Source organism: Enhydra lutris, unplaced genomic scaffold (assembly GCF_002288905.1).
Source record: "Enhydra lutris kenyoni isolate GAN:26980312 unplaced genomic scaffold, ASM228890v2 scaffoldscaffold66, whole genome shotgun sequence".
Classification (NCBI taxonomy): Eukaryota; Metazoa; Chordata; class Mammalia; order Carnivora; family Mustelidae; genus Enhydra; species Enhydra lutris.
This window is the reverse complement of record NW_019154150.1, coordinates 13,284,620-13,298,001: the sequence shown is the minus strand read 5'-3', so window position 1 is coordinate 13,298,001 and position 13,382 is coordinate 13,284,620.

Genomic DNA, 13,382 nt, shown 5'->3' with positions numbered 1-13,382 from the left:
CTTGACTAAAGTCAGACCCTTAACTGACCTTGCCACCTAGGCTCCCCAAAGCCTATTTTAATTTCAAAGCATGAAGAACTAAAGGATATTTAGAGACATCTACAACAACTATACCGTGATATGGAAATATCTGTGATTTCTGTTGTGACAAAGTCACAGGTCCTGCCAATAGCATTGTGCTTTGTCGACTATACTTAATTGAAGAAAAATGTTTCATTTCCTAAAAATAAAGATTTTTTTTCCTCCATGCAAGGATACAAGGCCCCTGCATTCTTTCTGTGGACCCCAGGTTAAGAAGTTACCAGACTGGTATTACAGCAGAAGTGTGGGTTTCCTGCTCAAAATCTTTTGATGATTCACTCATTCAAAAATAGGGGCTCGCTGCTTGCTGAAGTAAGTCTAAATTCAGCCGGGCCTTCAAAGATTTGCTTCTACCAATTAATTCTTTTTCTACCTTAAAAAAATTACATAAATGGTATGGTATCTTCAGTTCTTTTGCCACTTGCTTTTTCCATTCAAGTTTTTTTTTTTTTTCCTGAGATTTATCTATATTGTTACCTATAGTTAGAAATAAGCTGTGTAGTATTTTATTGAACAAATAAAGTACAGTTCACTCATGATCTTCCATATTTGTGGATATTTGGGTCATTCTCATTTTTGCATTGTTTGTAAACGATGTTGTATTGAATTTATTTTTGTTACTATTATTTTTAAAAATATAGTTGGTGTCCTTTTTTTTTTAAAGATTTTATTTATTTATTTGACAGAAATCACAAGTAGGCAGAGAGGCAGGCAGAGAGAGAGAGAGAGAGAGAGAGGAGGAAGCAGGCTCCCCGCTGAGCAGAAAGCCCAATGCGGGGCTCCATACTGGGACCCCGTGATCATGACCTGAGCCAAAGGCAGAGGCTTTAACCCACTGAGCCACCCAGGTGCCCATATTTTTGTTATTTTTAAGTGAATAAAGTATTTTTAAATTCAAATACATTAAATATTGGTAGGTAAAACCCATGAAAATAAAAGCCCTTTGATGTCCTGAGGACTGTTTCAGGCCAGTTCTCCCTGAGTCACAGATCGGCACATACTAAGCCCTTTCTCAGGATGACCCTATCTATCCCAGGTTCAGCAGGCGTGGCGGGTCCGACAGCCATTCAGTTGGGCTGAGATTTATTAATAAGTGCTTTCCTTGGATGCCAATTGTCACCGTAATCTATTTTTTAATCACTTGATTTCAGGGGCTGAACTTCTGCACTCCTCGCTCCGATACACCTAATTTCCTTTTCCACGTGACCAGCTTCAACTGATCTTTTTTTCTGCCTGATCAGATTCTGCATTCTTCTCATAGTTCTCTTGTCTGGCTCTCAGCCACAATCCTATTGTCGTTTTATTACCAGTCCTCTCTGCAGTGTGCCTGTTTGCAATTAGGGCGAGTTTTGTTTTCCTGTGTATTATTTCCTTCTTTCCGTTTTCTAAATTGTCATTGTCCATTTTCTAAATTCTTGAGCAAAATGGTTACCTTATTATTAAACAACAACAACAACAACAACAATAATGCCTGTCTTCTCTGAGTCAGCTCTTTACTCCAATGGCCACTTTGGCTACATGCCACACATTTTCATATTTAACACTCCTGTCATTATTCAGCTTGAACTATTTTGTGATTTCCATTATGATCTTCTTTGACCCATTGATTTTTTTTTAAATGCATTTTCTTAGTTTCCACAAGTATGATGTTTGGGAGCTAAATTTTTACAACCGATTTAGAGTTTTATTGCACTGTAGTTAGAAGATCTGGTGTGTATAATACTGATCTTACACGGCCTTTACGATTCCTTCTGTGACCGTGCACATGGTCAATTATGTGGCTATCTGGTTGAACTTGAATATTCAGATGATGTTTTAAAAATTCCGTTTACAAGTTTGTTTGTGTGGAGTAACATTCCTGGTTTGGAGGGACAGTTCTGGGAGTTTTAGAAGCCTAGAGTCCAGTAACTGCTGTGACCGAGCCATATGGGTTCTATCACTCTCCACTGCTCTTTTGCAGTCAAACCCTTCCCCCACCCTCAGCTCCTGGCTATCTTTCATCTGTTTTCTGTACCTTTAATTTTGCCTCCTCCAGTCATATAAATGGAATCCTGTAGGTACCTGACCTTTTAAGTCTGGCTTCTTTTATTCAGCACAATGTTTGAAATTCGTCCACGCTGTCCCGGGTATCCATAATCATTTCTTTTTATCGCTGAATAGTCTTGCATTGTATGGAGAGACCACAGTTTGTTTACCCAACCACCGACTCAAAGACATTTGTATGGTTTTCAGGAACACTATTTTAAATTATTGGGAGTAGAATTCTCTCACATCCCTTATATGAAGCTTACTGTGTTGTTTAAATTTTCTGTGGACTTAGAAAATTCTTGTGTGTTGGATCCTTGGATCTGTCACTTTCTGGGAGAGATATGTTACCCTTCCACTATGATGGTATATTTGTTCTTGTATTCGTATAACCCCTGTGGTATTTTCTTTTCTTTCTTTCTTTCTTTCTTTCTTTTTTTTTTAAAGATTTTATTTATTTATTTGACAGAGGGAGAGACCACAAGTAGGCAGAGAGGCAGGCATGGGAGGTGGGGCAGGGAGAAACAGGCTCCCTGCTGATGCAGGGCTCCATCCAAGGGCCTTGAGATCATGACCTGAGCTGAAGACAGAGGCTTAACCCACTGAGCCACCCAGGTGCCCCCTGGTAGTTTCTTTCTTTCTTTTCTTTTTTTTTTTTGAGATTTTATTTATTTATTTGACAGAGAGAGATCACAAGTAGGCAGAGAGGCAGGCAGAGAGAGGAAGGGAAGCAGGCTCCCTGCTGAGCAGAGAGCAGGCTCCATCCCAGCACTCTGGGATCATGACTTGAGCTGAAGGCAGAGGCTTTAGCCCACTGAGCCACCCTGGTGTCCCCCACCGGTAGTTTCTTGATATACTGAGAAACCTCTGTTGTTACATTCATATAGCTACAGGTTTGTTACATCTTCTAGAAAAATTATTTTATTATTATACAAAACCCCTTTTCCTGCCTAACAGTGATTTGTGTCTTCAAGTTCTTTTTACCGGGCATGGAATACTGCCATGCCCTTTGCCCACCTTCTCTCTTCTCTCCTTTGCTGGCCCACAAACTGTCACACCGGCTCCCTAGCTGACTGCCTATGGTTAGGCTGCCAAGGGGAGGGAGTAGACGTAAGAGCAGAGAAGAGAGGTCAAGTATTTCTTGCCTCTTCCCCCTCACACTAAACTGCATTATCTGGCAGGTGCCGTGTTTGGCCATGACTGTAGGGCTATGGAGACCCCTTTTCCCAGGCTCTGGCATCCTTAGAAGTCTGGCAAAACTGTCTTCCCCTTGTCACATCTAGGCTGAGAGTATCAATAGCTTCTTCTTTTTTAAAATTTTATTCATTTATTTGAGAGACAGAACAAGTTGTGGGGGGGGGAGGGACAGATGGAGAGGGGAAAGCAAACTCCCCGCTGCACAGGGAGCCTAACTCAGGGCTCCATCACAGAACCCTGGGATCGTGACCTGAGCTGAAGGCAGAGACTTAATGGACTGAGCCACCCAGGCGCCCTGAGTATCAACAGGTTCTCTCTGCTTCTCATACCCGTTTTATTCCCTCAATCTACCTCTACCTCCCTCTGTGGGTTGTCCCTAAAATCTTTTGAACCATCTGACTTGGATTCCGCTGGGACCCAGACGGATCCATGTGGTAGATTTTTCCAGCGTTTTACTTCAGCCTTGCCGCATCACTAGATTTTATGTGCCTCTTAGAACCTTCTCACTTTTAGGCTGAATCTGTGATTACTGATGTATTTTCATTCATTTTTCTACCATTTTATTTAGTGACCTTTATTTATTGTGCTTTTCTCTCTGTCTTTGCTTTCCTCCCCCCTTTCCTTCCTGCCTTCCATTGGATATATGAAGCTTTCTTTATTCCCTGGTTTTCCATCCACCAGTTCTGACGGTATACATCCTATTATTGTTCTTTCATTGTTACTGTGACATAATAAGAAGTATATATTTGGTTTCTACCCCTAGTTCGTGACAGAGCTCCCAAAAGCCTTGGAATTTCTTAGGTGATAGAAGCATATTTTGTTCTAATGTCCTGCATGGGGGCTGGTCACCAGAAAGACCAAGCATTATTAGAAACTTGAAACTTTTAGGTGCAGCCCCCAACATTCTAGGAGGAGAGATGGGCTGGAAATTGAGTTAATAATCAATCATGCTCATGTGATTAAACCTCTATAAAAATCCCTAAACTATGGGCTTCAGAGAACTTCTGGGTGAACATAGCCATATGCCAGGAGGGTGGCTTATCCCAGGTTCACTACAAATGGAACACTTCTGGACCTTGTATTTCTGCATCTGTATCCTTTATCATCTCCTTTACAATGAATCAATAAATGTGTCTCCCTGAGTGCTATGAGCAATTATAGCAAATTATTGAACTTGAGGAGGAGGTTGAGGGAACCTCCAAGTTGTAGTCAAGTTTTCAGAAGTATGAGAGATGGCCTGAAACCTGTCCCTGCCATCTGACGTGGGGGCAGACTTGTAGGATCAAGCCCTTAACCTGCAGGGTCTGCACTCACTTCAGGTAATTAATGCCATGATTGGATTCTAAGACTCCCAGCTGGTGTCTGGAAAGTTGGAAGATAATTGTGGGGAAAACTCCCACACATTTAGTGTCAGAACCAAATGTTGTATAGGGGAAAATAGGTGTTTTTTTTTTCTTTTAGTTACTCTTCAACATGTACAAAGATATAAATTGTATGTTTGATGAAGGTAATTATTAACTTTAATTCAGTCTCCAACAATGCACAATCTGTAGAATGCAATCACTGTGTTTCTGTCTCCCGTCTGCCACTCCTGTTGCCATGCGTTTATTGTATTAGGCAGCTGGGACCACCGTGACAAAACACCACTGACTGCATGGCTTAAACACCAGGAGCTTATTTTCTCACAATTCTAGAGGCCAGAGGTCCCAGGTCAAGGGGCTGGTAAGGTTGGTTTCTGGTGAAATCTCTCTCTTCCTGGCTTATAGACAGTCACCTTTTCACCGTACCTTCGCGTGGCCTTTCCTCTGTGCACACGGGGAGGGAGGGATGGAGAGAAACCGAAAAAGACAGAGAGAGAGAGAGAAAGAGAGAGAGAGCTGGTCTCTTCTTCTTAGAAGGACATCAGTCCCATTGGATTAAGGCCTCACTCTTAGGACCTCATTTAACCTTAATTACTTCCTTAATGCCCCATCTCCAAATATAGTCACATTTAGAAAAGAGCCTCAACATACAAATTCTGGAGGACACAATTCAGTCCATAACATCTACATATGCATCTCTCTTTTTTTGTGTCCTTTGTCTCTGTCTCTTTCTCAGGCACTATAGAAACTATGCCTGACATCTACCCCCAGTGGTTTTGATTTAAGTGACCTGGAGTCAGCTTTGCTATTATATCACCTTTACGTTTGTATCTTTCACTTCCTAAGAAGTAGACATTTTTTTAAAAATAAGTTTTTTGTTTTAGAATGGTTTTAGTTTTACAGTAAAGTTGCCAGAATATCACGGAGTTTCTGTATTCCATGTACCCTGTTTTCCCTATTGTTAATACTGTGCTGCATTGATCACAACTAATGAATTGGTATTGATACATTATTGTGAATTCAAGCCCATAGTTACTTAGATTTACAGTTTTTAACCTAACATCCTTTTTCTGTCCCCGGATTCCATCCAGATACCATATTACATGTGGTCATTCTCTTTGGGCTCCTCTAGACTTTTCAGATTTTCCTTATTTTTGATGACATTGACAAGTTTGAGAAACCCTATGCAAGTGTTTTGTAGAAAACCCTTCAGTTTGGGTTTGTCTGATGTTCTCATGGTTGGACAGTAATTATGGGTTTAGGGGAGGAAGCTCACAGAGGTGAGGTGCCCTTCTCATCACATCTATTAGGGGTACCTGCTGTCAACATGATTTGTCATTGATGATGTTGACCTTAGCACCTGGCCGGAGCATGTTCATTAGTTCTATCTGAAGTTACTCTTCTTTTCTTCTTCTCCATTGTGTGCTTCTTAGAAGGACATTACCATGAGCATCCCATACTTAAGGGGTGGGAAGCTATGTTCTACCTCCTGGAGAGCAAAGCATCTACATAAATTATTTAAGATTCTTCTGTATAAGAGATTTAGTTACTTATTTTTTCATTCAATTGTTATGTTCACCAGTTTATTTGTTCTCCATTTCTCCTTCTTCTTCTTCTTCCTCCTCTTCTTCTTCTTCTTCTTCTTTTGATAGAGAGAGAGAGAGAGAGATGGGAAAGGAGCAGAGGGAGAGGGAGAGACAGAATCTTAAGCAGGCTCCATGCCCAGCGTGGAACCTGACACAAGGCTCAATCTCACCACCCTGATATCATGACCTGAGCTGTTTTCTAAAATTAGCATGTTTCTATAAGTCAGTGGACTGAAATCAAGAGTCAGTTGCTTAACTGACTGAGCTACCCTGACACCCCTCCATTGCTTCTTTTTAAACATTTTTTTATTATGGAAAATTTAACCATACACAAAAATGAAGAAAATAGTGCTGTAAACTCCTACAGTCTAGTTTCAATAATACAGTCTAGTTTCAATAAGCAACTTTGTTGCTTCCATATTCCCCCAGCCAACACTTGTTCTGCAAATATTTTAAAGCAAATATCAGACATAATCATTTCACTGGTAAACTGATAGGGACATTAAAAGTTCCCTTCCCCATAACAGAATAATGGTAAAAGTATCATATAACAGGTGTCTTTTTTTTTAATATATATTTTTTTTAATTTGTCAGAGAGAAAGACAAGCAAGAGGAGCAGCAGGCAGAGGGAGAAGCAGGCTTTCTGCTGAGTAAGGAGCCCGATGCGGGACTCAGTCCGAGTACCCTGGGATCATGACCCGAGCTGAAGGCAGATGCTTAACTGACTGAGCCACCCAGACATCCCTAATAGGTGTCTTTTACAGTTGGTTTATTTGAGTCAGGATCTAAACCACGTCCACATATTGTATTTGGTTGTTACATCTCTTAAGTCCTTTTTATTCTTTTATAGCCCACACTCATTCTTTTTTCTCTCCGATGTCACCAATAGACAGGTTCACCTGCTCTCGTGGTGAGGCCAATTATAATAACCATTTTTATCTGAGGCTTTCACAAAAGGTGACCTTGGACATTTAAGCAGGGATTCAGCTTGTTCCAAATAAAAAAACAAGATATCCACTACTCTCTGAACTGTGGACCAGGGCTAAGGGGCTTCCTTATTTCATGAACTATTATTCCCCAACAATAGTAACAATAAAACGTATACTATATACACACATCTACTCTAACACACGTACTTTGAGAAATACAAAAGCAGAACTTGCCAAGCAAGAATTTTCAACTTTGTCCCACTTCCCTTAATCTGTATATTCCCCAAAAGCTGTAAATCTCATTTTCCCAGGGTGGGTGTAGGATCCATGTGGATATTCATGAAAATTTGAACAATTTTTAAAAATTGCCTTAATAATCAACTTCAGTACCAAATCCACTAAGAGTTTTATAAAAGAATAAAAAGGAAAAGGGAAAATAAGAGAGTGAGAAAAATGGATGAGCGGTCCCATTGGATTCATTTCTGTGGTGAGGCAAACCTTATTTCCTCTATTTTCTAAAATTAACATGTTTCTATAAGGAAGAAAGCAGATTATAATGGAAGAAGAAAGCATCCCTCTCTTAGCCCCACAAAGCCTTGGGTCCCCATCTTGTACTGCCCAAAAATATAAGTGTCCCCCCAGGAGGCTGTAAGCCCTGAATGTGTCCCTCCCTGCTTTCTGCTATAACATTGGAGTGGACAGTAAAATTCAGGATTGTATTTCCAGGAGAAAATAGTTTTGTTTTTTATTTTGGTTCACCACTTTTTAACTTCACCTGGTAGTCAGAGGATGGGGAAATTTGCCAAAAAGTTTGCATAAAGGATTTGGGTTTTCTGAGGTTTTACAAATTTAAGAAATGCAGATATTGATGCATTCTGATATGATAAGACTCCAGTCCTATGTCATAGACCTTTCTGAGCATCCTAATAGCTATAGTTAATGGGTTTTATCAGTCTTAGTACTGCTACCACTATACACAGTGAGGATGTGTGTGATTCACACAACTCAGATCAGGGCTCCCCAATTCCCTCAAGGATAGTTCAGAGTTTCACACCTCCACCCTGTGGCTGTCCAGGGCCTCCACTGGGCTTAGGTGTTCCCAGATCACTACAGGGTGGAGTTGAATGGAGCAGGGCAGTCTGATAGGGATGGAACAGAGTCCACTGCAATGATGGGTTTTGCTCACTTGAGAAAGCACCAGGTGAAGGTTGAAGCAGCCAAGGTGCAATCTAACCTGAGAGGTTCTCCTGGAGAAGGTGTGACATTCAGCTGGTGAGACCTCTGCCCTCTGACAGCTTCTCACAGTGATCCTGCCCAACTCAACTGCAGGGACACCATTCACGTGGACTATAGCCCTGGCCCTGTGCGATGTGTAGCCTACAGAGCTAAGTACAGTGACCCAGACCTGGTGAGGTGCACAAGCTTCCAGAGCAGCAGGGCTACCTTTACTCCCCACTTCTTTCCTTTTTGTACCCATAACTTGTACTAGGTCAATGCCCAAGGTTGGCATTCCAGGTATGTACCTCTTTGAGCCCCACCCCCCACCCATCACTTCCCCTGCCCCTCAACTCATCTCTGGGGCTGTTTGAAGGTTAAGTTCTTCCTGTCTTTAGGAAATATGAACCAGTTGTTGGATGCTAATGATTCTGTCTCCCATAGAGATGGGCCATGAAGGTTAAAGCACCGAAACATAGATTTAGATATATACAGACACACACACACAAATTAATGAAGATAATAGAGTATTTTGTGTCTAGGGCTAAGGGGCTATAAGTAGGAACACCTGAAGGTAGGCACAGTGACTAACCCTTTTTACAGGAAAGGAAATTGGATTGTAGAGAGTAGTGATTTGGCTGAGATCACCCAACTAAAAGTGTGGTAAAGGTTAACACCTGGTTTGTGACCCTGTTATGGTGGAATCTTATACCACCTGACTAGTGATTTCCAGTGAGGTAAGTTCACTGAAGTATAATATATATATATATATATATATAAATAAATATATATAAATATAAATATAAATATAAATATAAATATAAATATAAATATAAATATATGTATGTATGTATATATATGCACACACACATCTTAAGTGCTTAGTTAGATGAATTTTTAATGTGTAAACTACTTACTTCAAGATTTAGAACATTTCCATTGCTTCAGAATGTTCCCTCATGCCACCTCTCAGGAGTAATTACTATTCTGATGTCTGTCACCATAAATAAGTTCTGCCACTTCTGGAACTGTATATGGATGGAATGGCACAGTACAGACCTCAAGTGTGGTTTCTCACTCTAGGTAATGGGCGTGTGTGTGCTAACACGTGCTTGTGTACTCTGAGACATGTTTGCCTTTCTTGGTGACACATTGAGTACAAACCCAGAAATAATCAACATGCATGGTGAAATCGTGTGCTGAATGTGCTGTAGATCTCTAATGGCTACATTTGGGGTAAGGCCACATCTAGGGTGAGTAGACTACATTTATGTTTGCTTCAGGCACAATGATGAAAATCATTGCCTCAGTGAACTTCACCTGTTTGTTTAACAACTTCTGTTCTCTAATCACATTAGATGTTCATCTGAAAGCAAAATTAACTTCATTTGGGCTGCACTGATTGACTAAGTGCTTTATGCCATTTTACCAGAATGTGGACTGTAGTAGGTTTCAAAGGATGGGCCACCTCCTATTTCTCCTATTTCTTTAGAGCACTGTGCTGGGTAGAAACACACCCTCAGGAAAACAAGAGTTACTCACTACTGGGCTTGACTTGGGCGGGAAGGATCTTGCTTATCCCCGTCCTCTTCTCTCTTCATTCATTATTGTTACTATAAGCATTGGTACAGGCAGAAAAGATAAATACTGCATGGCCCACAGGCCGTCTTCTCCTTCTTGTTTTAAAGGCAGTGAAACCAGGTGGTAGGCACTCAGGCATTGCCATTTTCTAGTTGTGTGCCTTTGGGGCAGGTGACTCCTCCTTTCTGTGCCTCCATCCCCTCAGCCGTAGAACAGGGACAGGATTAATTTCCTATGTCACAGGGTTGTTGTGATGAGTAGAGGAGCTGCACATTTATGCATGTCTACAAAGCACCAAAAACAGTGATTTATTAGATAAAATAAATTTTATTTTATCAGTATTTATACAGTAGAACAGTAGAACAGTAACAAAGTTTTGGTAAATATGAACCATTATAACAGCAGTGGCTAAGGTCTATAAGGTCTTTGTGCAAATATCTGAGACTTGAAAAAACACTGACTAGCTCTATACTATAAAAGGAAAACTGCAGAATAAGATCAATAAATATTAGATAAGCATTATGGCAGGGACATTTCCTGCTCATGAATAACCCTGTGCTCCCCTGCATTTCCTAGTTTCCTTGCAGTTAGACAGGACTCTGTGGCCGGTTCTGCTATTGTCTATGACTGCAAGTGGCTCTTGTCCCTTCTGGTATGAAAGACTTAAGAGCCAGTGCATGACTCTCCAGGTTACTCTTTTCCAGTTAATGAGACTGAAGAGGTCATATGTTCTCACTGGTGCAGCTACAGGATCATGATGCCTTCTGAAGCCTGGGTTCCCAAGACAGCAGAGATCCTCCAACCTCCACTGGATGTGTAGTGAGTCAGAAATACACTTCTGTTCTGTTAAGCCACTGAGATTTGCGGGACTGTTTGTTATGTCAGCAGAGTCTAGCCTAAACTGTGTACAAGCGTCTACCTAACGTAACATGCCAAACATTCAACTATACTTAATTCAATTCAACCTGACTCCTCCATAGTTGTATATGAATTATGTAGAATAAAGGCTCTACAAAGGTGGGGATCTTTGTTTTGTTCACTACTATATGCCAAATTTCTACAACAATGCCTAGGACAAGGCTCAATAAGTATTTATGACATGAGTGCCTTTTAAAGGATTTGTTAAGAATATAGGTGGGGCTTTCAAAGTAAGAATGCTCAGGACCTACAAAGGCCTTAAGACAGCTCAGACGGATACTGATATCCTATAACCAGAGATTCTGGCTATGTTAGGTGTTGATGAGATGGAACTTTGATTCTTTGGGGTCCTACCCCAAAGTCCTGCTGAAGAGATGAAGGAGATAAACTTCAGATGTACGTGATCCACACTCCATCCTCAATATTTCTCTTGTGTTCTTCTATTTTTTTTTTTTTTTCCTAAATAGGCTTCATGCCCAGTGTGGAGCCCAATACGGGGCTTGAACTCACAACCCTGAGATCAAGACTTGAGCTAAGATCAAGAGTCAGTCACTCAGCCGACAGAGCCGCCCAGGCGCTCCTTGTGTTTTTCTATTTTTAAATTCCTCTGCCTCCTATTGTTCTTTGTAGAGGACAGAGCTGAATGCATCTCTTTCTATAAAACAATTTAAAAATTATATCAGAGCAGAGTCAGAAAATGTGATAGGTATCCTGCTAGCCTATACTTTAAAAAAAAAGTGTAGTTTTAACTGTGAGGTGTTATGTTGTTTTTAAATATAGAAATTTCCAGCTTTAAAACCGTCACAGTAAGATGACATCAGTAATTATGTCAGTAATTATATCAGCTTCAGATACTAGCATGAACTCAGTACCAAAATAAATCAGACCATGGATAATAGGAACCAAAGAAGATAGATGGAATGACTAAAGAGGTGAATATATTTTGGCTCTTCTTTCTTTGAGTTAGTTTTCATTTTGAAATTGTGAGCCTACCTGCTCTTCTGATATAAGAAAAAAACAGGATGAACCAAGGGAAAGGCATTTATGGGCTTTCAAAAAACCAATGAATATATGAGATCTGGAAAAAATTTTAGTTTCCACCCTTTCTTCTTATTACAAAGACAGAATGATGTAATCATATTCAAACACTGGCAAAATTTTTTTACTATCTTTTCATATTTTATTGGCCATTTGCTTTTTTCATTTGTTCATTTTGGTGAACGGGGAATATATACGCTTTATTTTTTTAATTAGGTTGTTCCTCTTTGAAATAAATTTTTTTGAAAAGGTAAAGGATTAAACATAAGGTTTGTGTCCAGAGAGCTTGGACCTGCTGGAATCTTGGGAGGATTTGACAATCCTAGGCTGTTTGTTGCAGGATTCAAATTGACATGGCCTGATCGATGACAGCACGGAGGCTACTCCTTCGGGTCTTGGCAGTTGTGATGGGAGCACCCAGCCTTGGACTTTGCAGGCAAGAACTGACCTTCTCATGTCCAGAGGGATGCTAAGTACCACAAGGAAAAGCCAGACTTAGGGATAAGTTGCATGAGTAGTGCAGTCCCTGGAAGAATGCTGGCTGTTCCAGGAAGTCCACGGGACATGTCTTGCCTGTACAGACTCACTGGAACCACATAGAGAGATGGGACCCTCCTGCAAATGCCCCTTCATCTGGGACACCTGCCTCTATGCCATTCCTTTAACCTGGAGACTGGATCCGGCAGGTGGACCAGAGTGAGCACTAAGAGCAGGTGTGGACATGTCTCTGTGCCAAGAGAACTGTTCGTATTCATGGGAAAACCGCCGCACCTGTTTCACCTGCAAGAGCAGTGGTCAAGGTTGGGGAGTGAATTGCAGGATGCACTAGTGCCCTGTGGGGACTGCCGCCTCCTTTTGATTTCTACTTTCCCACACCTGCCACTCTGTTCAATGAAAGGGAGTGGTTGCCACATCCAGACGTGGTCTGAGCTGGCCCAGGGAAAGGGGAGGTTCTATGCTGTGATATTACACCCAACCTGTGCCTTGTAGGGCTGGCCTCTCTTGCTCATTCTGCCCTGAGGCTGCTCAGCTGAGCTAGTCCTCCCTTCTGGCACAGGGACATACCAGGTCATGCACCTCCATAGCTTCCAGACCTTCAGTTCCTGCTTGGCTGTTGGGGTCTCTGCCACACAGAAGTCTGGCAAAAGGGTGTGTGATGGGAAGTAAATCTCCCTCCGACAACATGGTGTATTTTATTTTATTTTATTTTGGTATTTTTTAAAAAAGATTTTACTTATTTATTTGTCAGAGAGAAGAGATAGATAGAGAGAGAGAGAGTACAAGCAGGGGGAGCAGCAGGCAGAGGGAGAGATGTGAGCAGAGGAGCCGAGGAGCCTAATGTGAGACTTGATCCCAGGACCCTGGGATCATAACCTGAGCTGAAGGCAGATGCTTAATGGATTGGGCCACCCAGGCATCCCAACATGCTATATTTTAATGGGAATGGGAAT